The sequence below is a fragment of the Urocampus carinirostris genome, chromosome 13 (assembly GCF_059441175.1).
Source record: "Urocampus carinirostris isolate Australia breed hairy pipefish chromosome 13, RoL_Ucar_1.0, whole genome shotgun sequence".
Lineage (NCBI taxonomy): Eukaryota > Metazoa > Chordata > Actinopteri > Syngnathiformes > Syngnathidae > Urocampus > Urocampus carinirostris.
In genome coordinates this window covers 36,991,437-37,018,512 of record NC_142361.1, presented here as the reverse complement: position 1 = coordinate 37,018,512, position 27,076 = coordinate 36,991,437, and the positions used below count along the sequence as shown (strand labels likewise).

The following is a 27,076-nucleotide window of genomic DNA, read 5'->3' as shown; positions in this document are numbered from 1 at the left end:
AAAAACTATTTTTTCGGGGTGCGCCCTATAACCCGGTGCGCCTTATAGTGCGGAAAATACGGTACTTAAATTCTAATGTTGTGTTTTCAAGGTCAGGAAAAAGCTTGAATTTGGGGTCAAGTTCTTGAAAATGCTTGAAATTGTTGCCACTGCCAATCGGACTCTGTAGAGCAGGGGTCAGGAAAAGAGCCATAAATTGAGAGAGCCACATCATATATTTTCAGACAAAATTAAAAAAGACTGCCAAACACGCTCTCTAGACAAAAGCTAATTCTTCAGCACATTTTATTTCACTATGAAATGATAATAATGCCAAATCCTATGTCCCAAATCAATGTAAATATGCCACAATTTGTCTTTCACCTTAAGTTGAAAGTGTTGAGGCAATCCTTTCCATTATATTTGTATTTAATAACGGTTTCAAAACAATGTGCATGCAAAGTTCTTTTGTAAAAATGTCACAAATTACTGCAAACGATAAGCATCTCGTCATATTCACTTTCGGGGTATACTGCACTGAGCGAGAGAAATGAAGGAATTGCCTTGCGCTGTGTGCAGGGATCCGCCCACCTGTACTGCTCACCCAATCAAAGTCATTTGCCCGCGTTTTTATTTATCACTTTAAATGGTTTCTTATCGAACTTCTGCATTAAGTTACTTCGGCTTTATATGGACCAAAATCGGGATAAAATCACTTGACTTTGGAACGCCACAGAGAGATGTGCAATAGTTACATTTTATTTCGGAGCCATATGTACTCATGAAAAGAGCCATATATGGCTCCTGAGCCATAGGTTTCCTACCCCTGCTGTAGAGCATGCAATAAATGAAAAAAAAAAAAAAAAAAGTCCATAGAAATGACGCCGACACGCCTGCTCTGCTGGCTTGTCATTACGGCGTTGTCATGTAAGGTGTCATTACTGGCCGCACCCAAGAGGACAGCTCTATTTAGAAAACTGTCTCTATTGGCTCGGCTCACTTCCGGCTCCCAAATGACTCCTCAGATCTTTTTTTTTTTTTTTTTTAGATGATATACTTTCGATAATATCAGGACCAGACCAGAAACAGGACCCAATTGCGTTACGTTTCTCACAAGTTTCATTGGAGTAAAGAGAAAGGGCTGCGCCCACGATCCGGTGTTTGTTGGACGAGGGAAGCAAGTCGCTCTTGTACTCGGATGGTACTCTGAACGTGGAAGTGGATCTTCCGTAGCGAATGGAAAAAACGGGTCGGTAGCCGGAACTGGGAGAGCAGGGTGTGGTCAGAAGCGAATCGTAAGCCAGAAAGGGAGAGTAGACGTCGTCGGGGACAAAAAGAGGTCGCAAGTCGGTACGGGAAAGCAGACGTGGTCAGTATCAAAACAGGTGGAAGCCGGAGACAAACGGGAGCAAAAACGGGACAGGTGGGAGTCATGGTCAAAAAAGGCAGGCAACGATGCGCTGTGCTGCTTTCACTGTCCTCTGCAGCCTCAGTGCAGCTCCTGTACCAAATGGAAACTTTCTGCATAGACACTCTGCAGAAAAATGTATCATAGACTCCTAAAATATATTTTTTAGGACATTTTTTTATATGCCGCAGGGAGATGAAAAACAACAAGTGGGCCTCAAATAGCCCCTGGACTCTAGTTTGGACACCCCTTACTATTTTGCACCTGAACCATGACTGTTATGTGACTTGAGGAGATAGATAGATAGAGAGATAGAGGGATAGAGAGATAAATAGAGTATATTTGTCAAACAGGCGGCCCGCGGGCCAGATCAGGCACGCTAAAGGATTGAATCTGGCCCTTGAGACAACACTCAGAGAAGAGCAAGAGAAAAACAAGCTGCAGGTTGAAATAGGTCAACTTGATGTTGCCAAAGAAAGGTGCCTCGAACAAAGACACTGTACTTGTATTTCTTTTTTTCTCTCTCTCTCTCTCTCTCTCTCACTCTCACTCTCACTCTCACTCTCACTCTCTTTCCTTTCCACCCCTTTTCTCCCACTCTGTCTCTGTCTCTTTCACTCTCTGTGTCTCTCTTTTTCTCTTCATTTGTTGCTCTTTGTCTCTGTCCCTCTCTGTGTCTTTTAACCTATTTTGCTCTCACTTCCTTTTTTCCTTTTCTCTCTTTTCTCTTTCTCTCTTTCTTCTTTTCTCTCCTTCTGTCTTTCTATTTCTCTTTGGATTTCTTTCTTCCTCTCCCTTTCTTTTCCCCCTCTCTCACGACTTTTTATCTTTTGTTTCTCACGCTCTCTCCCTCTCTCTCTTTTTCTTCCTTTGTCCCTCCCTCTCTCCTTTTCACTCCCCCTTTCTCTTATTTCTTTATCTCCTTTTCTTTCCCCTTAATCTACTAGTCGGGCCCCCGAGTTAAAATGAGTTTGACACCCCTGATATAGACTATTTAAATAGTGCCACGGAAAATACACACTGTAATAGAAATAGGGTAAACGTGGGGTTTAATGTGGGCTTTTACTCCCCCCGGGTGGAATTAAAGAGCCTCATGGCATGAGGAAGAAATGATCTCCGCAGTCTGTCCGTGGAACATTGAGTGATTCCTAAAAACCTAAAAGAAGAAAGGAAAACCTTGCGTAGGGAGTCGTTGGCCCTGGTAGCCGTCTTAGGTTACAGTGACCGATGTTCATGGAGTTTCTTCTCGGCGAACGGCTTGAGCAATATATTCCGTGTCACTTGTTTCTCTTTCTTTGTCACACTAGCCGGACTCGCTGTCGCTTTACGACTCGGGAGAGAGGATAATGATCTGGAGTGACGGCTCCCTGATTTACTCTTTCCTCCCCCCTCTGTTCCTGTCATTGGTCAAGAACTGCTCTTTTCCTCCCCTTCGCTCCGGCGTATCGATGCTGCCAGCCAGGGTTGGGTAGGGTTACTTTAACTGGATTACTTTCAATGACTTTTGGATTACTCCAATACCAAATATGCTAATAAAAGACAAAAGAAACTAAATAGGAATAAAATGACTCATTTTGTTTCTGTAGCATTTGATGTTCGTTTTGCCGGAGATCAAAGAGATCAAAGCCAGGAGAGAAAGCTTACCACGTGTTGTGAGTCATCATTTTATTCATATTTAGTTTCTTTTGTCTTTTATTAGCGAATTTGGTATTGGAGTCATCCAAAAGTGATTGAAAGTAATCAAGTTAAAGTACCGTATTTTCCGCACTATAAGGCGCACCGGGTTATAGGGCGCACCCCGAAAAAATGGTTTTTGGTCCTATTTTTGACATACATAAGACGCACCGGATTATAAGGTGCTACAATGGGAACGTCGACAAAACAGTCAGATAGTTCAGTCCAACTTATTACCCCCTTAACATTCTCAAAGCTTGCAAAAAAGCAAATACGTGTCGAGACACGTGCGGATGTGGTGTCCGTACGATGTCACTCAAATGCATCGTTCCAAATATCATTCGGAAGGTTCAAGTCTTGGGATTCAAGAAATGCCAACCATTCCTTAGTTTCTATTTCCTTTTTCGCTCGCAACTTTACTGTGCATATGACAATAAACACTTGGAATTGAGTTTAATTTAAAAATAGACACTCCATTATCTGCACCGCTTATCACAGAAACATCGAGTTCAGTCTGAAACAAGATACAGGGAAAATATATAGCCGGAGTAGCTCACCGAAGTCGTTGTGTTCAATAATAATGTGCAACCATGGTCCTCTCATATCCGTGAGTTTAGTAAATCCAGGAGAATAAAATATTTACAAATACAAAATAGTAAAAAAATGCTTTCTGTATGCCGTCAGCCACGTGCTATACGCATTCATCTTTTTCGGCCAATTGCAGGCTTTGTTTTGCCTTTTAAGCCTATGCGAGCCTGTAAATGATAAAAAGGATCCGCCCCCTTGACCTCCAAATAACTTTAGCCAATAGTGATCGATTCAACTGATGATTGACACGTCTTTTTTGGCCAATTGCAGGCTTTGTTTTGCTGTTCAAGCCAATGCCAGCCCGTAAATGATAAAAAGGATCCTCCCCTTGACCTCCGAATAACTTTGGCCAATAGTGATCGATTCAAATGATGATTGACACATTGGTTAGCCAATGAAACGCCGGTAAATAAATCCCAGCATACACCGCGTACTACTTGGCGTTCGGGGGAAAATCTAGTCGGCGGCTGCAAGTTAGTTGGAAGACTTTGCGACTTAATATTGATCCATAAATAAGGCGCACTGTATTATAAGGCGCATGGTCAGCTTTTGAAAAAAATAAAGGCTTTTAGGTGCGCCTTATAGTGCGGAAAATACGGTAACCCTACCCAACCCTGCTGCCAGCAACGCCGGTGTCACCACGAAAGCCGTCGATACTTTTTAAAACGACGCGATCGGTTTCAAAGATCCGAGGAACTGTCGTCGATCATAAGTTACGATATAGATAGTGTTAGGAAATAATTATTTTAATGTATCGTTTACCAAATTGTTCAAATTAGTTATCTGACTCCATTACCCAAACACAACCTACATTCACCTAACAATGCGCGCTCTTTTTTTGATGGAAATATGGATACGAGACCGGCATTTTCACACGGGGGCAGATTTAATTTCTTAAACAATTCAACTAAGTGAACTCCATCGAATATAGCCGAATTAGTGTCGCTCGAGTCTCTGTCAAACCTCCTCTCTCGATCTCTCGCTTTCTTCTCTCGGCCCACGTTTTTCCGCAAGCTGGTGTGCCGGCTCCTTCCCTGGGCGTGCCAGGGAAGCCCCCACGTGGGCTCCTCCATCCCGGAGAAGAGCGTCCCGATGTCTGAAAAACTCAAAAACAACACCGAGCGTTTCTACGTCATCAGGGCCTTGCTCTCAAAACATCGCCCGCCGTCCCGCGTCAGAGTCCTGTTATCAACAGAACTAGACAAAACATTCCGCATTCGGATCAGCGTGACCTGTCATTGAACTTAAGCCTACTCTGTGAAAATTTTCATTGCACTCGATAAATGTAACTTGTATTCAATTGTATAAAATCTTTCTGTCAGGAACCAGAATGGAATCTCGGACCCAATTGCGTTCGTTTTAAAGGAATCTTTATTGGATTGAGCTGACAGCTTGCTTAGGAAGCCGAGGATTGTCGATCGCTAGCAGCAATGGACGGAATGGCAGTTTCGTGACAGGTAGGCAGAATCGATATGTCTTAGCGGGCAGGTCGATGGCCAGGGCAGGAGAGCAGGTCGTAAACGTGGGGCAGAAACAGGTCGACACCGAAGGCAGGCAGGAATCAAAACAGGAAAGGTCTTTGGTACTGGAATCTGGCAAAACACACAGGGAGACACAAGTACGGTCTGACACCCTCCTCTGGCCGCTGACAGCTTAAGAGGAGAGTGCCAGCCAATCAGAGAGCGCGCTCCTGCGCGCCAAACGATTGCCAAAGGTGTCTTCATTTTGGCAATCATGACACTTTCAATAGATAGATACATACTTTATTCATCCCGTAGGGAAATTCACACTTCTAGCAGTATCATCGTGTTGAAAAATAAAATAATAAAATAAAAGATATAGAATACAGAAATACCCAATATAATGTGTTGATATAGAGTATTTAAATATTGATACGGAAAATAAACACTGTCATAAAAATAGGGTAATATGCAAATGTGGGGCTGGGGTTTAATGTGGGCTTTTACTCCCCCGGGTGGAATTAAAGAGCCTCACGGCATGAGGAAGAAATGATCTCCTCAGTCTGTCCGTGGAACATGACTGTGACAGCAGTCTATCGCTGAAGCTGCTCTTCCGTTTGGAGATGATGCTGCGTAGTGGATGTGATGAATTGTCCATGATTGACCGCAGCTTGTTTAGTACTTGGCACAACAGTCCCAAAGAACATCTGCAGGAGCATTTTGCAGATGTTGAAGGACACCAGCCTTCTGAGGAAGTACAGTCGGGTTTCTCCTTTCCTGCACATAGCCTCTGTGTTGGTAGTCCAGTCCAGTTTATTGTCCAGCTGCACACCCAGGTTTTTGTAGGTCTGGACAAACTCCTTTGATAGTTAGAGGTTCCGGGTGAGGTCTAGTTCTCCTGAAGTCCACCATCATCTCCCTGGTCTTGGTCTGGTATTTACCGTATTTTCCGCACTATAAGGCGCACCTAAAAGCCTTTATTTTTTTCAAAAGCTGACCATGCGCCTTATAATACAGTGCGCCTTATATATGGATCAATATTAAGTCGCAAAGTCTTGCAACTAAGGCAAGCGGCCGAGGTGTATGCTGGGATTTATTTACCGGCGTTTCATTTCCTAACCAATGTGTCAATCATCATTTGAATCACTCACTATTGGCTAAAGTTATTCGGAGGTAAAGGGGGCGGATCCTTTTTATCATTTACAGGCTCGCATAGGCTAAAGGGGCGAAACAAAGCCTGCGATTGGCCGAAAAAGATGAATGTGAATCACACGTTGGGTTGCACTACGGCATAGAGAAAACATGTTTTACTACTCTGTATTTGTAAATATTTTACTCTCCTGGATTTACTACACTCACTTGTAAGAAGACCATGGTTACGTATCATTATTGAAGGTGATGGCTGCAAGAGAACTTAGGTGAGCTATGCGGATTTATATTTTCCCGGTATCTTGTTTTAGAACGATCTTGATGTTTCTGTGATGAGTCTATTTTTAAACTCAATTCATTTCAAAGTGTTTATCGTCATATGCACAGTAAAAAAAAAGTTTCCCTGCACAATCAAATTCTGACTTTGCTGTCCACACAGTTGCCAGCAAAAAATAAAATGGAAACTAAGAAATGTTTGTTTGGTGACATCGTACAGACACCGTTTCCGTACATGTCTGAGACACGTATTTGCTTCTCTGCAAGCTTTCGGAATGTTAAGGGGGTAATACGTTGGACTGAACCATCTGACTGTTTTGTCGACGTTCCCATTCTAGCGCCTTATAATCCGGTGCGCCTTATGTATGGAAAATACGGTAGTTGTTCTTGCGATTGCGAAGCTCCTGCGTGTTCTCTGCTCCGTGCTGAGTTTCTAGTGGCCTGCGGAGCCTCTCGGCAATGTAAACAGGAGAGTTTACGATGCCCCATCAGCTTGAATGGGACCACAGGAGCAGCTGTGTAACCACATTAATGTGAAAAGTGTCGGGATTTCAAAGTATACAATGCCAGGTTTTCATGCAAAAACCCGGAGTAGATAAAGGAATTTTTATCCAATGACGTTGAAACAAACAGGCCAGTGAGGTTATGTAAGTTCAATCTGATGGTCGGCCAGGTTCTGGCATGGCCGTGGAGTCAGGTCCCATTCATGTAGACACGAAATCATATTTTAGAAAGCAGAATGAAGAAACCTTGAAGGGACCGCACATGAAGTCATCCTTTGTCGGTCCGTCAACAAACTTCTGCCCCGCAAGACAAGTCAAGTCAAGTTTATTTATATAGCCCTTAATCACAAAAATGTCTCAAAAGACTGCACAGGATTACAATGACACCATTACCTGATCTTAAACCAACATGACGTGGGTTTCGACTCGGTCCTGTTCCTGTTGGTATTCCCGGTGTTGTTCTCGTTTATTTTGTCCTGTTTAATTTCGGTTTCCAGTTTGGTTTCCGTCTATTCTTGTCCTGTTTATGATTTTCGTTCCCGTCTAGTTTTTCCTGTTTATTTTCGATATCCTGTTTCATTATCTATCCTGTCTGTCCCGTGCTGTCCGGTATCGACCCCATCTGTACTTGTATTTCTTACTCTCTCTCTCTCTCGCTCTCTTTTTCACTCTCTCACTCTCCCTCTCTTCCTCCCTTTTTCTCTCACTCTCTCTCTCTTTTCTTTCACTCTCTCTGTCTCTCTTTTTCTCTGTATTTGTTTCTCTTTGTCTCTTTCTCTCTTTTTGTCCTGTTTATCATTTTCTCCAGTTATCGTTCCCGTTTAGTATCTCCTGTTTATTTTCGATATCCTGATTCATTATCCATCCCGTCTGTCCCGTCCCGTCTTTCCACGCTAGACCGCTGCCTAACGTGCATGACTCCCCATTTCCCGTAATATAAAAGCTTGTGTGAGAATGAAATGAAATGAAATGAAATGAAATGTCACGCGTTTGGGTCCTGATCCTGTTCTGGTTCTTGACAGTGGCTTTTCAATTTTTTTCTTTACTTATGTGACATATTAAAAGGCTCAAAGGCTCTCTTGTCCAGTAAAGGACTTTTCGATTTTTATATATCTCTTCAATTCATCTTTTCGTTTTTCCAGTGATTTAAGATCTAGTATCAGTATTTTCAAACACTCCATTGCAAAATCGTCTTTGAGACGTCTCGTACCCCTCCTTCCGCGTAACCTTGAAATAGGTCCCCCCTCCTCGACTCACATGTCGTCCTCATCAGATCGGTGGCCTCCGTCACTCCTCGGGGTTAAAGTTCACTCCCTCGCCCGGGGGGTTGGGGGGCTCATCACGTCAGGTCTCATCAGTTCACTCGACTCCCGGTGGACGGAAAGACTTCATCTGCTCTTTATCTCTCCGGACACTTCAGATCTCCAGGAAAAGGAGGGCAGGGGTGCATTATGGGAAAGGAAAACACATGACCTTCTCGCTCATGCACTTTTAAAATCAATAGTATGTTTTGAAGGCTTGACTAGCCTTTTATTTTGCAGGAGAGGATTTCTTTAAGGTTATGTGATGATCTGGTGGGGAACAACTTGGTTGGGTGTCCTCTCGACCTCTTCATCATATGTACGAGGCTCTGAAGAGTTCTGCAATGGTCAGTCACAAGGTTCAGGATATGTATTTATAATCATTGTTATGATCCTCTCGACGATTTATCTTGATTTTCCATAGACTTAGTAGCACAACTTGGTCGTGTCCCCTCTTAAACTCTTCATTATGTGTGTGAGGCCCCAAAAATTGATGCCTTTTTTCATCTTTAATGGTAGTAGTGCAACCTGGTCATTTTTCCCTCCTGAACTCTTCTTTGTGTAGGAGGTCTTATGACTCAGGCCTTGTAGTTCTAATCATTTCTATGTTCCTTTCTATAATATATTTTGATTTTCTATAAAAGTAATAGGACACCTTTGTAGTTTCTCCTCTCGATCTCTTGATAATGTGAATGAGGCACTGACAAATTTGACCAAGATCAATCGCATAACTCAGTGATTCAAATAACATTTTATGTTCCTCTCTGTAATGTATTTTGATTTTCTCTAGAAGTAATGGGACAACTTGGTTGTTTCTCCTCTTGGCCTCTTCATCATGTGCACGAAGCACCAAAGAGTTTGGCCGTGATTTTTTTCAAGGCTCAGGATGTGTACTTGTAATCATTGTTACGTTCCTCACAACAATACATCTGGATTTTCAATAAAAGTAGTTGCACAACTTGGTTGTGTCTCCTCTTTACCTTTTCAGAATTTGTGTATGAAGCAGTGAATAGGTCCACCATGATCAGTCACAAGTCTAAGGTCTTGGAAATGTTTTCATTGTTATGTTCCTCACCATAATATATCTTGATTTTGTATGGAACTTGGTTGTGTCTTCTCTCAAACTCTTCATAATGTGTGCGAGGCACCAAAATCTCATAATTCTAATCATGTTTATGTTCCTCACGATAATATATTCTGTTTTTCTATTGATGTAATACCACAACTTGGTTGTGTCTCCTCTTTACCTTTTCATAATATGTGTGAAGCAGCGAAGAGCTCCATCATGATCACAAGACTACGGTTGTGGACATGTTTTCATTGTTATGTTCCTCACCATAATATATATTGATTTTATATAGAACTTGGTCGTGTCCCCTCTCAAACTCTTCATAATGTGTGCGAGGCACCAAAATCTCATAATTCTAATCATGTTTATGTTCCTCACGATAATATATTCTGTTTTTCTATTGATGTAATACCACAACTTGGTTGTGTCTCCTCTTTACCTTTTCATAATGTGTACATGGCACCGATTGGAATGCCCAAGATCAAGGGCATGACTCACGATGCATAATTCTAACTGTTTTTATGTTCATCTCTGTAGAAGTAATTGCACAAATTGGTCGTCTCTCCTCTCAAACTCTTCATAATGTGTGCGAGGCACCAAAATCTCGTCATTCGAATCATGTTGATGTTCCTCACGATAATATATTCTGTTTTTCTATTGATGTAATACCACAAATTAGTTGTTTCTCCTCTCAACCTCTTCAAAATATCTACATGGCACCGAACAGAATGCTCCAGATCAAGAGCATGACTCAGGATGCATAATTCTTATTGTTATTATGTTCATCCCTATAGAAGTAATTGCAAAAATTGGTCGTGTCTCCTCTCAATCTCTTCGTAATGTATGCGAGGCACCAAAATCTCATCATTCGAATCATGTTTATGTTTCTCACGATAATATATTCCGTTTTTCTATTGATGTAATACTACGACTTGGTTGTGTCTCCTCTCGACTTCTTCAAAATATGTACATGGCACCGAACCGAATGCCCAAGATCTAGCGCATGACTCACGATGCATATTTCTAATTGTTATTATGTTCATCTCTATAGAAGTAATAGCTCAAATTGGTCGTGTCTCCTCCCAATCTCTTCATAATGTACACTATGGACCCAAAAGCACGGCCAAGATCAGTCATATGGCTCAGGATGTGTAATTCTAATCATTTTTATCTTATGGGGTATACATTGTGTCCAACTGGGACCTTCTCCCCGATGCACTTTTAGAATCAAGATATGTTTTGAAGGCTTGACTAGCCCTTTATTTTTACAGGAAAGGATGTTCTTTAAGGTAATGTTATCATCTGGTGTCGGACCCAGCAGGGAAGCAGGAAACCAGGCCGGCCGACGTGCTCCAAAAAAGTGTCAGTCAAATAGCAGAAGGAAAAGCAAACACATTCTATTGTGGTTTTCCACCGGTGTCGCGTAATTGCTAGCGCTGTCCTTTGTTTTCCAAACAGGAAATGGTGAGAGAATATCTTGAGAGGGTCACAAACTTTGGCCCGGACAAAAGATCTTTTCACTCAGGTGTGAACGTTTTTCAGTTGTAGCACCGTATATTCCGGGATACGAGGTGAATCCGTTCCCAGGTGGGAATCGCAAAGTGAAATTGCCGTGTAACCTAGCGTAATGAGCTAATGTCTTCCTTGACCCCCGCTACCTTGGATGAAATAGTATATAGTAAGTACTATGTATGTGGAATATACATGAATATGATTGAATGGCATTATATATAAATATATATGTATATAAAAACTATTACCTTTTACAAGACATAACTTGAGCTGGTCAAGTGGAGTAGCAGGTGGATGAAGAGTGCATACGGAGGGGGGGATGCATGATTAAAATTTAAACCGATTTCATAACTTCCACTCTGTTGAGGTTATCCTTTTTTCTTTTCTGGTGAATTGTTCATTTTGTGATGGCGTGTTTGTTGATTGAAAAGAAAAACTGAAAAATGAAATCAAATATTGATAAATAATGCCATGTCCTTAGAAGATTTCCCCGAGTGAGGCTAATGATTCCTGCGGCTTCTTCATATTTCGTGATAACCGGAAGCTTCATTTCAATAGTTTTTAGGTTTTTGCCTCTGTAGCTAGCATCCTTGCAAGCCTTGGAGAGTACAGTACACAAAAACACAACATTGTATTAACAGCTTGTCTTTACAAAGCAAAGAACATTTAAAGTGATTGAAAGGCATCGTGGGAGGTCATTCAGCCAATAGTACATAGGCATTTCCATGATGCCGTGTCGCAAACCAATAGCAGAGCAGTATTTTATATGGCGTCTTGGAGACGTATCTTGCACAAAGTTTTGATTTTTTTTTGGTGTATAGTGGGAATAATGCCATAAAGAGGGGCCAAAAAACGATTTCATGCTTGCATGTTCCATGTTAAGTGCAAATGTCCACTGTATCCCGGGGGTCTATCGTAGAAAATTTACAAATCATAAATAATGTTTTTCAGGACATTAAAACTGTAAGAACACAAACGGGTCCATTAAAGAGGTCGGCAACGGGAATCAGACGGAAAACAGGGCAGGATCGAGTCAGGAGTCACATAAGCTTGCCCAGCGTGTAGCGTAGGTTAGCAGACGATCCGACAAATGATGACAGGAAGGTGGGGGTTTAAAAAAAGAGGCAGGGAGCCAATCAGCGCCCAGGGCTGTTGGAGCCAAGGAACGGGCACAGGTGCTTCGCATCTGTAATCATGACAGATCTATTCTGTTTTTTACCGTGTCGAGGAATTAACAAGGCAACGGCGTAAGTCATAGGGGTGTTTATATCATGTATGTATCAATGCAGTAATTAGGTTAGTTGTAAAGTTTTTGTACTTTATTTTTGTGAGTTAATTCTCACATAGTTTAAATGCATTGTACTGTACTCGCAGTTTTCCCTATTCCGGGAAGGAATAAAAAAACTGTTATATGTGTTCCTTCTTCGAAGTTTCAGCTGAGTATCATATCGATGACATTACAATAACATTACATGCGGGTAAGGAAAAACACAAAATCCTCAGCATGAATAGAATAAGGCAATGATAGCATCAGAAGATAAGCATAAGAGAAAAAGAAGCAAAAGAGAGAAAAAACAAAGAACAGAAAAAAGAAGACAAAAGTGAGAAATGGAAAAAAAAAGAAAAATAAGAGAGACAACAGAAAGGGACAAAGAAGAAAGAAAAAAACACAAAAAAGCCTTTTTTGAGGACACTTTTAGCAGCAAGACGGCCAAGAAATAAGTCCGCTTCTCACAGAACTTGCATAGGTTGTTGTTCTTGGGCCTATGCACTCTGTCATTAGGAAGCAGCCGGTATTTTTTTCTTTTTCCCCTACACGCTTTAGCGTGAACTTTTTCATCTCCCAGCGGGGGACGACTCTTTGACACCCTCTTAGAAGGCAAACCTCACTTTAACACACCCAACTTCGGCAAGCCATGCCAACTGCAGCTGTCGGTCGCTAGAATTCCTCACACTCTGCAATTAGATGGTGGAAAATGCCACTTGTCCAGTGTTCCCTCTAAGCTGCGCACTGCTCACACATTTTTAGCGCACAAGAAAATCGAGCCAGCGCACAAAAATCAGGGCTCGAAATTGCTTATTAAGAAGCGAATTAAGTCAAAGTTACAGTGAATGAAGGTCAAAATACACGGGTTCCCCTGACGTTGTGTCCTAAATGCGATATTTTAAAGTCAATCTCGAAGTCGAACAAAGTTGAGTAAAGTCGGTAGAGTTTTTCGAGAACCGGCTTCTTCGGCTCGGCTCACTAAAGGGAACCGACTCTTTCGGATCCCAAACGGCTCTTCAGGTTGTTTTTGCTTATTTAATCCCTACACAACCAAATATTATGTAAAATTATAAACAAAATGACTTAAAGGAAGGGGGGAAATAGAACAAAAAAGAAAAAAAAAATACCAAAATGAAAAAGTAGTGAAAAGTTGAGAGAAAAAAAGGAAACAAAAGGAGAGAAAAAGCCAGAAGAAAAGAAAGAAGCAACTAAAGGGAAAAAGGGTAACAGAGAACAAAAAAGCAAGAAAAAAGTAACAGCTCGGAAAAAATAAACACAATGAGATTTTTTTTAAAGGAATTTAAAAAAAAGATGACTAAATTTTGTGCAGGCTTGGGGAGTAACGGAACACATGGAACAGCAAAAATGATGTTGGCAAGCTGTTTGGATTTATTTTCGTTTTGTTTCTGTCGCATTTGATGTTCGTTTTGCCGGAGATCAAAGAGATCAAAGCCAGGAGAGAAAGCTTACCACGTGTTGTGAGTCATCATTTGATTCCTATTTAGTTTCTTTTGTCTTTTATTAGCATATTTGGTGTCGGAGTAATCCAAAAGTCATTGAAAGTAATCCAGTTAAAGTAACCCTACCCAACCCTGTCCAAAACACACGATAATGCTCACATATAAATAGGAATCTGCTTTAATAAACAGACTCGTAAAGTGATTTCGAGTATGGTAGTTAGCGTTCCCCTTTGATTGACCCCTTTTCCGTGACGAGGGTCTGTTTATGCTAGTTTTATTTATGCACAAAGCGTGAAGTTATATTAAACTTGCGTCTTTCTGGATATATATACTCAAAGTGTCTTACCTCTACCTTTACTGCTTGGGCGCCCCTGGTGGCCGCTATAGAAATGCAGACCATTTACCATTTACTCTCCTCTCCTGGCTTTCGACTCGTTTCCGATCCCGACCACGTTTTTTGCTCTCCTGTCCCGATGAATGATGTTGGATTTATTTTCATTTTGTTTCTGTCGCATTTTATGTTAGTTTTGCCGGAGATCAAAGCCAGGAGAGAAAGTTTACCACGTGTTGTGAGTCATCATTTTATTCATATTTAGTTTTTTTGTCTTTTATTAGAATAGAATAGAATAGAATATACTTTTGCAGCACGGCGGCGCAGTGGTTAGCGCTTGTGCGGCACAGTTCATGTCATGGGAACCTGTCGTGGGTTCAAATCCAGCTCCAGACTTCCTGTGTGGAGTTTGTATGTTCTCCCCGTGCTTGCGTGGGTTTCCTCCGGGCACTCCGGTTTCCTCCCACATTCCAAAAACATGCATTTCAGGTGAATTGGCTGGTCTAAATTGTCCCTAGCTTTGAATGAGCGAAAGTGTTGTCTGTCCCTGTGTGCCCTGCGATTGGCTGGCAACCAGTTCAGGGTGTCCCCTGCCCACTGCCCGGAGATGGCTGGGATGGGCTCCAGCCCCCCCGCGACCCTAATGAGGATAAGCGGTACGGCTAATGAGATGAGATGAGATGAGAATATACTTTTATTGTCATTGTTACAACATGGGTTGAATACATTGTGACAACGAAATTGGACGTGGCACTCCAGGTCCACATTTTACATTACATTAGCATACCAGCTCAGTAGCCTAGATGGTAGGGCGCCCGCTTTGAGACTGGGAGGTCGCTGGTTCGCGCCTCGGCCGAGTCATACCTAAGACTTATAACATTGGTAAAATGGCGGCGCCCTCTGTTGGCTGCGGCTGCATCGGCTCGCTACAACGGGTCAGGTGTATCGACATTTCGTTCTGTGTACATTGTTACAAAGAATGACAATACAAAGGAAATTATTATTATTATTATTATTATATTTGGTATTGGAGTAATCCAAAAGTCATTGAAAGTAATCCAGTTAAAGTAACCCTACCCGACCCTGGTCCCCGGTTGAGAACAACTGCTATAGAGAGCCAATCACGGCAAACCTCAAGACCTCACGGGCGTCCTTCTCACGCCTGACTGAAAAGGTGGCCTTTGTACCGAGTCAAGTGCGGCATTGTGATCCCCAACTCAGAAATGCAAATACACGGAACAGATGTCCGACTGGTTTCGAGCCGCTATGTAATCCTCCTCACGGAGACGCCGTATGCAACGAGGACCCTAGGTCCGAGCGCTAACGAGGAAAAAGCATTTTTTTTTTCTTGAGGAAGGTTGAATAAATGGGGGCTTTTGTGGCCTCTGCCAGAGGGAGAACTCAACAATGGAGGACACACACGGAGCAAGCTCTTTTCAAGTGAAAAGTGCTCAAAGGAGTATTTCTTAAGCCCCGCCTTTTCTATTCCCCCCCCCCACTTACTTCATCCCCTTCCTCCATGAGAACAGAGACTCTAACGTTTCCATAAACGGGCACAGGGAATGGAAATAACTCCCTCCTTGCATTCCCAGAGAAACTATCGGTCAAATATTAGCAAGCTTTGGCTAGTTTTAAAGTACTGAAGGATTTTATACATTTGACTGTAAAGGATTTTATATGATTGAATACAAATGACATTTAATCAGTGTTCTGGTTTGCCCGCGTCCATGTTACTTGAGTTTCGTTACGATATCCAGTGATTTTCGTCGTTTATACAATAAACCGATTTCTTGAACTTTCTGTAACTAAATTTTCAGTTTTGGGTCCATTAAGTAGTTATAACCGTGTTCTCGTTTGCCCGCGTCCCTGCGTCCTAGACGCATCATTCTTGCTGGGGACGCATTGTGTCAAATCAACAGGCGTCCCCGGGACGCAACTTTGTCATTATTACCCGATTACATTTTTTTTTTAAACAAAGATTTACCGCACTCCAAACTTTTCGTCAGGCAGATTTGGCAGATGTTGTTTTGGTCTCTCGGTTCGAGTTTTCGTCTGCACGCCGATCTGGAGTTGTGTGGTGAAAAGTCCTTTTTAGAGAACCGGCTTTTTCGGCTCAACTCGTTCAAGAGAGCCGGCTTTCAAACGGCTCACTTGCTTTGATGCATTATACAGTAGAACCTCGGTTTTCGAACGCCTCCCAGTTCGGACAAAAATTTTGAGAAATTCTTGCTTCGCTGTTCAGTCAAAAAATCGGAGTTCGAACGCCGGCAAGCGGGACAGGTGAAAAAAGACAAGTTGTTCGTCCGACTATTGCCTTTAAGAAAGACATAATAGCTAAATATGAAAGAGGTGTACGAATTTCCGATCTTGCTAGTGAATACGGCATGGCTAAATCTACTATCAGTACGATAGTAAAGAATAAGGGAGGCTGTGAAATCGAGTGATGCGGCTAAGGAAGTTAGCGCTTTAAGCAAGCAACTGCCGCAAGTTTTGGAAGAGGTTAATAATAATAATAATAATAATAATAATTTCCTTGTATTGTCATTCTGTGTAACAATGTACACAGAACGAAATGTCGATTGCACCTGACCCGTTGTAGCGAGCCGATGCAGCCGCAGCCAACAGAGGGCGCCGCCGACCACTTTTTAAGTCTTAGGAATGACTCGGCCGGGGCGCGACCCACCGACCTCCCAGTCTCAAAGCGGGCGCCTTACCATCTAGGCTACTGAGCTGGTAAAATACTTTTGAGGATTTTTCTCTCCCCGCCGTCCACCACAAAGGTAAGAAATCCTATTCATAATCCTTTTTTTTTAAATTTTGACACGTTGATGTTAGCGTAACCTTTCGTACGGAAGATTACGCTAACGCGAACGTACGATTAGCCCGGGTTAGCTTCATGTTTACGTTCTTGCTAAACATTCAAGGTGTTGGAACGGATTAAAACGATTTACATGACTTTTAATGGGTAAAACGATTTCGGTGATTGAACAAATCGGTTTTCGAACAGGGTTCTGGAACGGATTATGGTCGAGAACCGAGGTTCCACTGTATTAGGAATGATGATGTTGTATAAAGAAGTTAAGAAAAAAAAGGAAGTCTAAAAGGAGAAAATGAAAAAAAGACAGGTTTGTGGTTATCCCTTTAATCGGTATATTACCAACAATAATGTGATGCATTATGAATTCATAATTTGACGAATAAAACTGAATGACAAACTCAGGTTTGTTATTGTCAAAAGGTTTTATGTAATCGTCATATATTTACTCATTGAATCCTTCTCCTCGATATGTTTTTTGATTAGCGGAAACGATATAATGCACTGGTGTCAAACAGGCGGCCCGCGGGCCAGATCAGGCCCGCTAAGGGATTGAATCCGGCCCGCGGGACAAGACTCAGAGAAGCGCAAGAGAAAAACAAGCTGCAGGTTGAAATATGTCAACATGATGTTGACAAAGCCAGGTGCCTCTCACAAAGGCACTGTACTTGTATTTATTTCTCTCTCTTTTCCTTTCTCTTCTTTCTTTCTTTTCTTTCTCGTCTTTCTTTTCTTTCTTTTCTTTCTTTTCTTTCTTTTCTTTCTTTTCTTTTTTTTCTTTCTTGTCTTTCTTTTCTTTCTTTTCTTTTCTTTCTCTTCTTTCTCTTCTTTTCTTTCTCTTCTTTCTCTTCTTTCTCTTTCTTTCTCTTCTTTCTTTCTCTTTTTCTCTTCTCTCTCTTCTTTCTTTCTCTACTTTCTTTCTCTTCTTTCTTTCTCTTTGTTTTTTCTTTTCTTTCTCTTCTTTCGCTTCTTTCTTTCTCTTCTTTCTTTTCTTTCTCTTTATCTTCTTTATCTTCTTTCTTTCTCCTTTTTCTTTCTCTTCTTTCTTTCTTTTCTTTCTTTCTCTTCTTTCATTCTCTTCTTTCTTTCTTTCTTTCTCTTCTTTCTTTCTCTTCTTTCTTCCTCTCTTTCTCTATCTTTTTCTTTTTCTCTTTTTTTTATTTCTTTTTCTCTTTCTTATTCTCTCTCTTTCTTTCTTTTCTCTTCCCTTCTCTTTAATCTACTAGTCCGGCCCCCAACAGAATTTTTGTTCTATCGTGTGGCCCCCGAGTTCAAATGAGTTTGACACCCCTGATATAATGGAACATCAATTACTTACGTTTTGCGTTGTTTTAAACAGCAAGATGGTAACTTTAGAGTATAGTAGACACTCAAAACAAGGAGAGAAGACATCAATGACTTGTGAACTTGCAAGGAGAACAGGAAAGTACTGGAAACAAAACGCCTCACAGTCCCAATTTTTATGTGAGTAAAACATTTCCTAAAGGAATGAGTGATTTCCAAGATCCCTCGTTGTCCTATTTAATGTTTTGGTTCAGTTGGAGTAGGTGATCCAACTTTCACGTTCCGTTCAGTTAGAAATGGTTATTTTCCGATATACCTGATTTGTCTTTTTTCATCATTTTGTTCGGTTAGATCGAACATACCTTGCATCGTCTTTCAAGTTTTTGTTCAGTAAGCTAGCGTTTCAACGTTTCTTGTGTCGAAATTTCTGTTCATGTTTTGTTCAGTTAGCTATTGATTAACTATCACTTTTCGTTCAGTTAGAGCTGGTCATCGTCCCAATATACACTGCTTTGTCTTCCTTTCATGTTTATTTCAGCTAGAACTAGCTAGTGTCCTAACGTAGCCTATGCTCTCTTTCATGTTTGTGTTCAGTTAGTGTTTCAAAATGTCCCGGTTTGTATTTAGTGTTTTGTTAACCTGTCCCCGCGTCTAATTCTTTCACTTTTCGTTCAGTTTTAGCTGGTCATCGTCCGAATATACCCTGCTTTGTCTTCCTTTTATGTTTATTACAGTTAGAACTAGTTAGTGTCCTAACATACCCTATGTTATCTTTCATGTTTGTGTTCAGTTAGTGTTTCAAAATGTCCCGGTTTGTATTTAGTGTTTTGTTAACCTGTCCCCGCGTCTCATTTCTTTCATGTTTCGTTCAGTAAGAGTTGGTCATCGTACGAATATACCCTGCTTTATCTTCCCTTCATGTTTATTTCAGTTAGAACTAGTTATTGTCCTATTGTCTTTCATGTTTGTGTTCAGTTGGTGTTTCAAAATGTCCTGGTTTGCATTTAGTGTTTTGTTAACCTGTCCCCGCGTCTAATTATTTCACTTTTCGTTCAGTTAGAGCTGGTCATCGTCCGAATATACCCTGCTTTGTCTTCCCTTCATGTTTATTTCAGTTAGAAGTAGTTATTGTCCTATTGTCTTTCATGTTTGTGTTCAGTTAGTGTTTCAAAATGTCCTGGTTTGTATTTAGTGTTTTGTTAACCTGTCCCAGCGTCTCATGTCTTTCATGTTTTGTTCAATTAGAGCCGATCATTGTCCGAATATACCCTGCTTTGTCTTCATGTTTATTTCAGTTAGAACTAGTTATTGTCCTAACATACCTTCTGTTGTCTTTCATGTTTGTGTTCAGTTAGCGTTTCAAAATGTCCTGGTCTGTATTTAGTGTTTTGTTAACCTGTCCCCGCGTCTCAATTCTTTCACTTTTCGTTCAGTTAGAGCTGGTCATCGTCCGAATATACCCTGCTTTGTCTTCCTTTCATGTTTATTTCAGTTAGAACTAGTTATTGTCCTATTGTCTTTCATGTTTGTGTTCAGTTAGTGTTTCAAAATGTCCTGGTTTGCATTTAGTGTTTTGTTAACCTGTCCCCGCTTCTAATCCTTTCACTTTTCGTTCAGTTAGAGTTGCTAATCGACCCAATCAATATACCTTTGCGTCGTCTCGATGATGAAACGATGAACTCCGGGTTTCAAAACCCCGAATCAAAAGCTGTGAACTTCCAAAAGATCTTTTTGGACAGAAAGTCCTGTTGAAAAACGGACCGTGCTCCTATTCATGCGGGCGCCACCCTCTCCTTTCCCCCTTTCACTCGTTTCTTTGTTCATAAAGGACGTCTGCTGTCACTCACAGCAAAAAAAAAAGTTGCCTAGCAACAAGATGGAGGGATGTGAGCCAGTGTTTACTCTGCACAGCTTCACCTCATGCCCACAAGCCCCTCTTTGCTTTTTCTGCTCTCTTGTGCTCGGGCACAAAAATATGTCGGAAGCCCGTCCTTCTGCTCTTATCGGCCGGCTAAAAATATACCATGTCCCCCCCCCATGGCCCCTCAAGATCCGTGAATGAGGCGGCCCGAGGGCCAGATCAGGCCCACCGATGGTTTAAATCAGGCCCGCAAGACAACAGTGAGAGAAGTGCAAGAGGAAAATGAGCTGTGTTTTAGATATTTCCACCGGATGCCACCCAAGCCAGTTAACACTTGTAAAACAACTGTGGTAGTATTTTTCTATTTCTCTCTCACTTTCTTCTTTTTTCTTTTTTTTTCTTTCTCTCTCTCTCTTTCTCCTGTTCAATCTCTTTTTCTCTGTTTCTTTTTTCTCTTCTCTATTTATCTCTCACTCTCCAACTCTTTCTCTTTCTATTTGATCCCTCTGTAACTTACGCTGTAGTTGTCTTTCTTTCTTTCTATTTTTCTTTCCTTCTCATCCTCTCTTTCTCTCCCCTTTTTTGATCTCTCTCTCACCTCACTTTGTCTCTCTTTTCCCCCTGCCCACTCTCTTTCTTTCTCTGTTGTTTCATTTCTCTCATTCTTTTTATCCTTCTCTTTTTCTTTCTCTCTCTCTCTTCATTTCTTTCTTTTTTTCTTTCTTTCTCTCTTTATTTCTCCATTCATATCTCAATTCTGCTTTCTTTTTCTATCACTGTTACTCTGTATCCGTTTATCGCTCTCTCTTTCCTTCCCCCTCTTTCTCTCTTTTTCTCCCTCTCTCTTTTTCTAAACTTACTTGTTCGGCCCCTGTGAGATTTTTTATAGCGTTTGTGGCCCCCAGCTAAAACGAGTTGGACACCCCTGGTCTAGGAGGATACAGGTGCTCTCTGTAGATCATTGAATGGATCTCGGTGGACGCAATCGGGTCAAAGTCTTTGTCATTTGATGCATGATTTTGTGGTTCCCGTTTGTCACCGATCAATGATTTATGGAATACTCTTGGTTAACTATCAACTACTCTCCCAAACCTCCATTTTAAAACATGCCCGTGACACCGCATATACTTTAAAAATCTTCAAAGTAATCCCCCAAATTTTAAACATGTGCTTTGCTAGCCCCGCTTGCAGGAATAGTCAACCAGGGATAATGGATCGCGGCCGCACGGGTGATGTTCATTTTGGGCATAAGGAATGGATAAAAGAGCCACCAGGAGTGATACAAATTTGCTCCCTTGGCCCCTGTTTTCAGGAACTGGGGATAACGGATCGCAGCAAAAAAAAGGGAACAACGTCTAGTTACGCCAGTCCCGCTTAGCCCTTGTAATCAGAATACTCGTAAACACCATGTATACTAGGTTATTCCGTTGTCTCTCGACCAGGGTTGCTCATTAAGTAGATTGCCATCTACTGGTGGATTGCAGTAGTTCGTGCATTGTCTTTGTTGGGATACGCTGCCATCTTGTGATCAAATGCTGCATGTGAGCTTGTATGTCAACATTGCTCATCATGCCATAACAAATTGGAGGACTCCAAATTCTGCAGTTGAAAGGCATAACTTATAACAATTATAAATGTTTTTTAAAATGGTATTGATTTTTTACAAATGATTTAATAAATATGTCATGATTAAGAGTTCAAATGAAATGTAATATTTACATGTATGTATCGTAAATTGTATGAGAATGAGGTTTAGGGAGATTCCTTACAAATTGTTACAATTCCAGACAGGGGGCAGGTTGTTTATTATTCCTAATAGCAGATCTAGGTGTATCGATGGCTACCCCCCTGATTTGCCCAGGATCATTTATACATTTCAACAAACAAATCAAAGACATCCCACTATTCCCCTATTGGCTATGTGTCATCTGCAGCTAACTTTAGTTTTCTCTAATTGGTTATCTTCTCCCCGCATGATGGCGTGTCGGCTCCTCCCATGGGCGTGCCAAGGCAGTTGTTTTGTGGCCAACAACCTCTGGTCGTCCCTCGTCAGCACACCCAGGCATCCTGTTAGCAGAAATATCCTAGACAAAACATCTTCCACACAGCCTGCCCTGACCTTTTATTGTACATTGAACTAAAGTACAGTCAGAAAATATCTTTATTACATTCGACTGAATACACGTAACTTGTAGTCAATCATCTAAAATCCTTTATAGTCGAATGTATAAAATCCTTTAAAATCCATAAAGAAAAAAATGTTGATTTATTTTTTAAGTATATGTTAGAATATTGATTTTTAACCACAGATGTAAGTAGTGTATTTGCCGAGATTGCGCAAAGAGTTTTTTCCCCCTGATTAATCACTCTACAGAGTATCATTGAACAAAAACATTGGCAACCAAAATAAAGATTGACTTGAGTCATGGAGTTGACAAGCATTAAAATTCAACTATTTTTTTTCATATTTTTTATTTTGATTAAACACATTTAAATTATTTAGACGTGCATTGAGATATATTATAAGCAGGGTTGGGTAGGGTTACTTTAACTTGATTACTTACAATTACTTTTGGATTACTCCAATACCAAATATGCTAATAAAAGACAAAAGAAACTAAATATGAATAAAATGACTCAATTTTGTTGTTGCTTGGGGAGTAACGGAATACACGGAACGGCAAAAATGATGTTGGCAAGCTGTTTGGATTTATTTTCATTTTGTTTCTGTCGCATTTTATGTTCGTTTTGCCAGAGATCAAAGCCAGGAGAGAAAGCTTACCATGTGTTGTGAGTCATCATTTTCTCTTGGATCTCTTTCGTTTTTAGGTGGGTAGATCACTTTGATTTGGTCATGATGAAAAAGTCCAAGTACCCCTGCTCTAGACACTTAATCCATTCATTCAAGTTGCTCCAGATATCCAATATTTCCTCTCTCATTGAATCTTGGTCTGCATGTAAACAGGGTCGGGAAATTCCATACAAGGTAGTGAATCAAGACCACCTTAGATGATTACGGTATTTTCCGCACTATAGGGCGCACCCCCAAAAAATAGTTTTTGGTCCTATATTTTCCATACATAAGGCGCACCGGATTATAAGGCGCTACACTGGGAACGTGGACAAAACAGTCAGATGGTTCAGTCCAACTTATTACCCCCTTAACATTCCCAAAGCTTGCAAAGAAGCAAATACGTGTCTCAGACATGTACGGAAGCGGTGTCTGTACGATGTCACCAAACAAACATTTCTTAGTTTCCATTTTATTTTTTGCTGGCAACTGTGTGGACAGCAAAGTAAGAATTTGATTGTGCAGGGAAACGGGGTTCTTTACTGTGCATATGACAATAAACACTTTGAATTGAATTGAGTTTAAAAATAGACTCATCACAGAAACATCAAGATCGTTCTAAAACAAGATACCGGGAAAATATAAAGCCGCATAGCTCACCTAAGTTCTCTTGCAGCCATCACCTTCAATAATGATACGTAACCATGGTCTTCTTACAACCGTGAGTGTAGTTAATCCAGGAGAGTAAGATATTTACAAATACAGAATAGTAAAACATGTTTTCTCTATGCCGTAGTACAACCCAACGTGTGATTCACATTCATCTTTTTCGGCCAATTGCAGGCTTTGTTTCGCCCCTTTAGCCTATGCGAGCCTGTAAATGATAATTTACCATTTTACCTCCGAATAACTTTAGCCAATAGTGACTGATTCAAATGATGATTGACACATTGGTTAGGAAGTGAAACGCTGGTATATAAATCCCAGCATACATCGCGGACGACTTCGCCTTCGGGGGAAAATCGAGTCGGCGGATGCTTGCTTTAGTCACAAGACTTCGCCACTTAATATTGATCCATATATAAGGCGCACTGTATTATAAGGCGCATGGTCAGCTTTTGAAAAAAAAAAATAAAGGCTTTTAGGTGCGCCTTATAGTGCGGAAAATACGGTACTGTAAATTTCGTGCCCTGTCTGGCAGTACCGAGCAGCTGGTTTAGAATCGGTGCGGATCTGGGGATCCAACTGTTTAATTAAAACAATGTATCGTGATTTCTGCCAAGTTCTCTGAATGTCAAAGTTAAGAAATTCACAAAGCACGGGTAAACGGAGCGAGTAACTGGCACTCCCTTCGGTAGCCAAATGCCACGTCATCTAAAAAGTGCCACTTAATATTGATCCATATTGTTAGAATGTGATATAATAAAATTATGAATGTGTTTAATTGCTGTTAAAAGTGCCGATAAAATTGTTCAAACCATATATAAGGCGCACTGTATTATAAGGCGCATGATCAACTTTTGAAAAAAATAAAGGCTTTTAGGTGCGCCTTGTAGTGCGGAAAATACGGTAAGATTTGGGTACTGGGGTTGTGCTGTGAACTTGTGTACTATCTGTGTAGTAACAGTTGTGGACGCTGGACCTTGACTCAGCCTCTTGGCTGGGAACAAGTGTCTCGGCCTCTTGGCTTTGCAGTGTATTATGATTTGACCGATAAAGGATAATTGATAAAGAATATAGAACAATAACCCACTACAAAACCCAACTCAAAATAGGTCCTATCAGGGTCTCGTTGTTAAATTCTGTAAAAATAAGGCCCTTCCGTAAAGATGTTGGATCTGGGTCAGATGGCCGTCGCGTCCCCCTTCCACCAGATTGTGTTTATTGAAACGGCCGAGCTTTGAAAGAGGACTCTTTGAGTATTTGTGAAAGTAGGTCCACCTTTGCTATGGAAATGAGCCTTGGGGGAGGCTTACATGTGCAAAACGGACGCTGGTGTGTTCCTGCAGCATGAAACGTCTGCAGTGACAACGTTTAAGTGTTACCTCCTGGGGATCCTCAAATAAAACTCCAATCAAAGGCTGCATCAAAGAGCCGTGCAACTCAAAGATGAGGACTCGCTGCTTTTCATTCATTCATGTCTGTCGTTTCCTGCTCTCATCGCGTCCTTTGCTCGATTGTACAGGCTTTTGAACAACAGCAGGGGTGTCAAACTCATTTTTACTCGGGGGGCCACAAGATAGAACAAACATTCTGTCGGGGGCCGGACGAGTAGATTAAAGAGAAAGAAAAAGAGAGATAAAGAAATAAGAGAAAGAGAGAGGGAAAAGAAGAGAGGGCGGGACAAGGAAAGAAAAAGAGAGAGAGGGAGAGAGCGTGAGAAACCAAAGATAAAAAGTCGTGAGAGAGGGGGGGAAAGAAAAGGGAGAGGAATCTCTATCTATCTATCTATCTATCTATCTATCTATCTATCTATCTATCTATCTATCTATCTATCTATCTATCTATCTATCTATCTATCTATCTATCTATCTATCTATCTATCTATCTATCTATCTATCTATCTATCTATCTATCTATCTATCTATCTATCTATCTATCTATCTATCTATCTATCTATCTATCTATCTATCTATCTATCTATCTATCTATCTATCTATCTATCTATCTATCTATCTATCTATCTATCTATCTATCTATCTATCTATCTATCTATCTATCTATCTATCTATCTATCTATCTATCTATCTATCTATCTATCTATCTATCTATCTATCTATCTATCTATCTATCTATCTATCTATCTATCTATCTATCTATCTATCTATCTATCTATCTATCTATCTATCTATCTTAACTTTCTTTGAGAAGACCATAAAAGCCAATGTTGAACGTCTGGAAATTTGAACGTGTCCCAAATGCAATAAAGCGCGTTCCCTTTCTGCCATATCTCCTCTCTGCGTATATTTTGGGGCGGTACCCAACAACGTTCTCTCGTATCATTTTTTTTTTTTTTGTCTTCCGTACTAAGCTCAATCATTACCCAATACCTATAGAGCCTTTTCCGTGTTTGGAAACAAGTGTGCATTGTTGAAGCAGAAGGGGCGGAATTCATGTCAGTTTACAGCAGGCCATTGACACAAAAAGAGACTGGATCATTGATAGGAACAGCTCAAAATAGCACATACTTTGTGCTAGTAGCAAGATAGCAACTTTCAACAAAAAACATTTGTTTGATTCCTTCCTTTGGAGGTACTGGAAAAATTCAAAAATTGGCCTTGAAAGTGCTTAAAAAGGCTTGAATTCAGCCATGAAAGTGACACAGACAGCAAATATTGATCTTTTTTTAAAAAAATTCAAGCTCGTGATGTGTTTACTGGAGCTGTAAAATGTAATTGCAAACAAAAATGCAGATACACACTAAATCAAGTTGATTTTTTTGTGTTTTTTTTTTCTATTTTACCTAAATCTAGCGTGTTATTTTTACTCAAAAGTGATCGGTTTTTGGTCGCCATTGCCAGGAAGAATAACAGTTATCCTTTCTCCATACTTTTTCCAGTTAAGCACACTAAAACCCGATGATGTTTTACCATAAAATGAATACAAAGTAAAAAGTAAATAACCCCAACTGGGCAGGGCTGCAGTCAGCCGTGTGTTTCATATACTGCAAAATGATCAAAAAAAAAAAATCATTTGCATTTTGCTGCAATTCCATTGGAACAGGTTCGAGACGTCTATCACATCGAATCCAGCAGCTGGTAAATGGCGGTTGGATATGCAAATTGTGTGAAATGTTATTTCCAAGTGTATCTGTGATACACTGGAAAATGGTGTAAAGGTTTGCTGGCACTAGATTAAAGAGAAAGAAAAAGAGGGATAAAGAAATAAGAGAAAGAGGGAGGGAAAAGGAGAGAGGGCGGGACAGAGAAAGAAATAGAGAGAGGGAGGGAGCGTGAGAAACAAAAGAGATAAAAAGTTGTGAGAGGGGGGGAAAAGAAAGAGAGAGGAAGAAAGAAATCCAAAGAAAAATAGAAAGACAGAAGGAGAGAAAAGAGAAAAGAAAGCGCGAAGGGTAGGAAGAGAGAAAGAGAAAAGGAAAAAAGGAAGTTAGAGCAAAAGAGGTTAAAAGACACAGAGAGAGAGACAAAGAGCAACAAAGGAAGAGAAAAAGAGAGACACAAAGATTGAGAGAGACAGTGACAGAGTGGGAGAAAAGGGGTGGAAAAGAAAGAAAGAGAGAGAGAGAAATAAATCATTTTACCGTTGTCTCTATGGTGCTTTAGTTATATCGATCGATAGATCTATCGTTCTTTTTATCATTATTTCTACCTTTTCTATTGTCGACTAC

General features: G+C 40.7%; 1 protein-coding gene across 5 annotated transcripts in view; it reads left to right on the top strand.

The window, feature by feature from the left end:
• Window positions 1-27,076, top strand: part of sipa1l2a (signal-induced proliferation-associated 1like 2, genome duplicate a) — a 172,446-nt gene that overhangs the window by 20,307 nt on the left and 125,063 nt on the right. Inside the window, exon 2 of one of the 5 annotated variants that reach the window (XM_088350956.1) lies at window positions 16,544-16,757. The exons of the other annotated variants lie outside the window; for them this stretch is intronic. The gene's annotated coding sequence lies outside the window, so the exon portion shown is untranslated. The remainder of the gene's footprint in view (window positions 1-16,543; window positions 16,758-27,076) is intronic. 5 annotated transcript variants of the gene reach the window in all.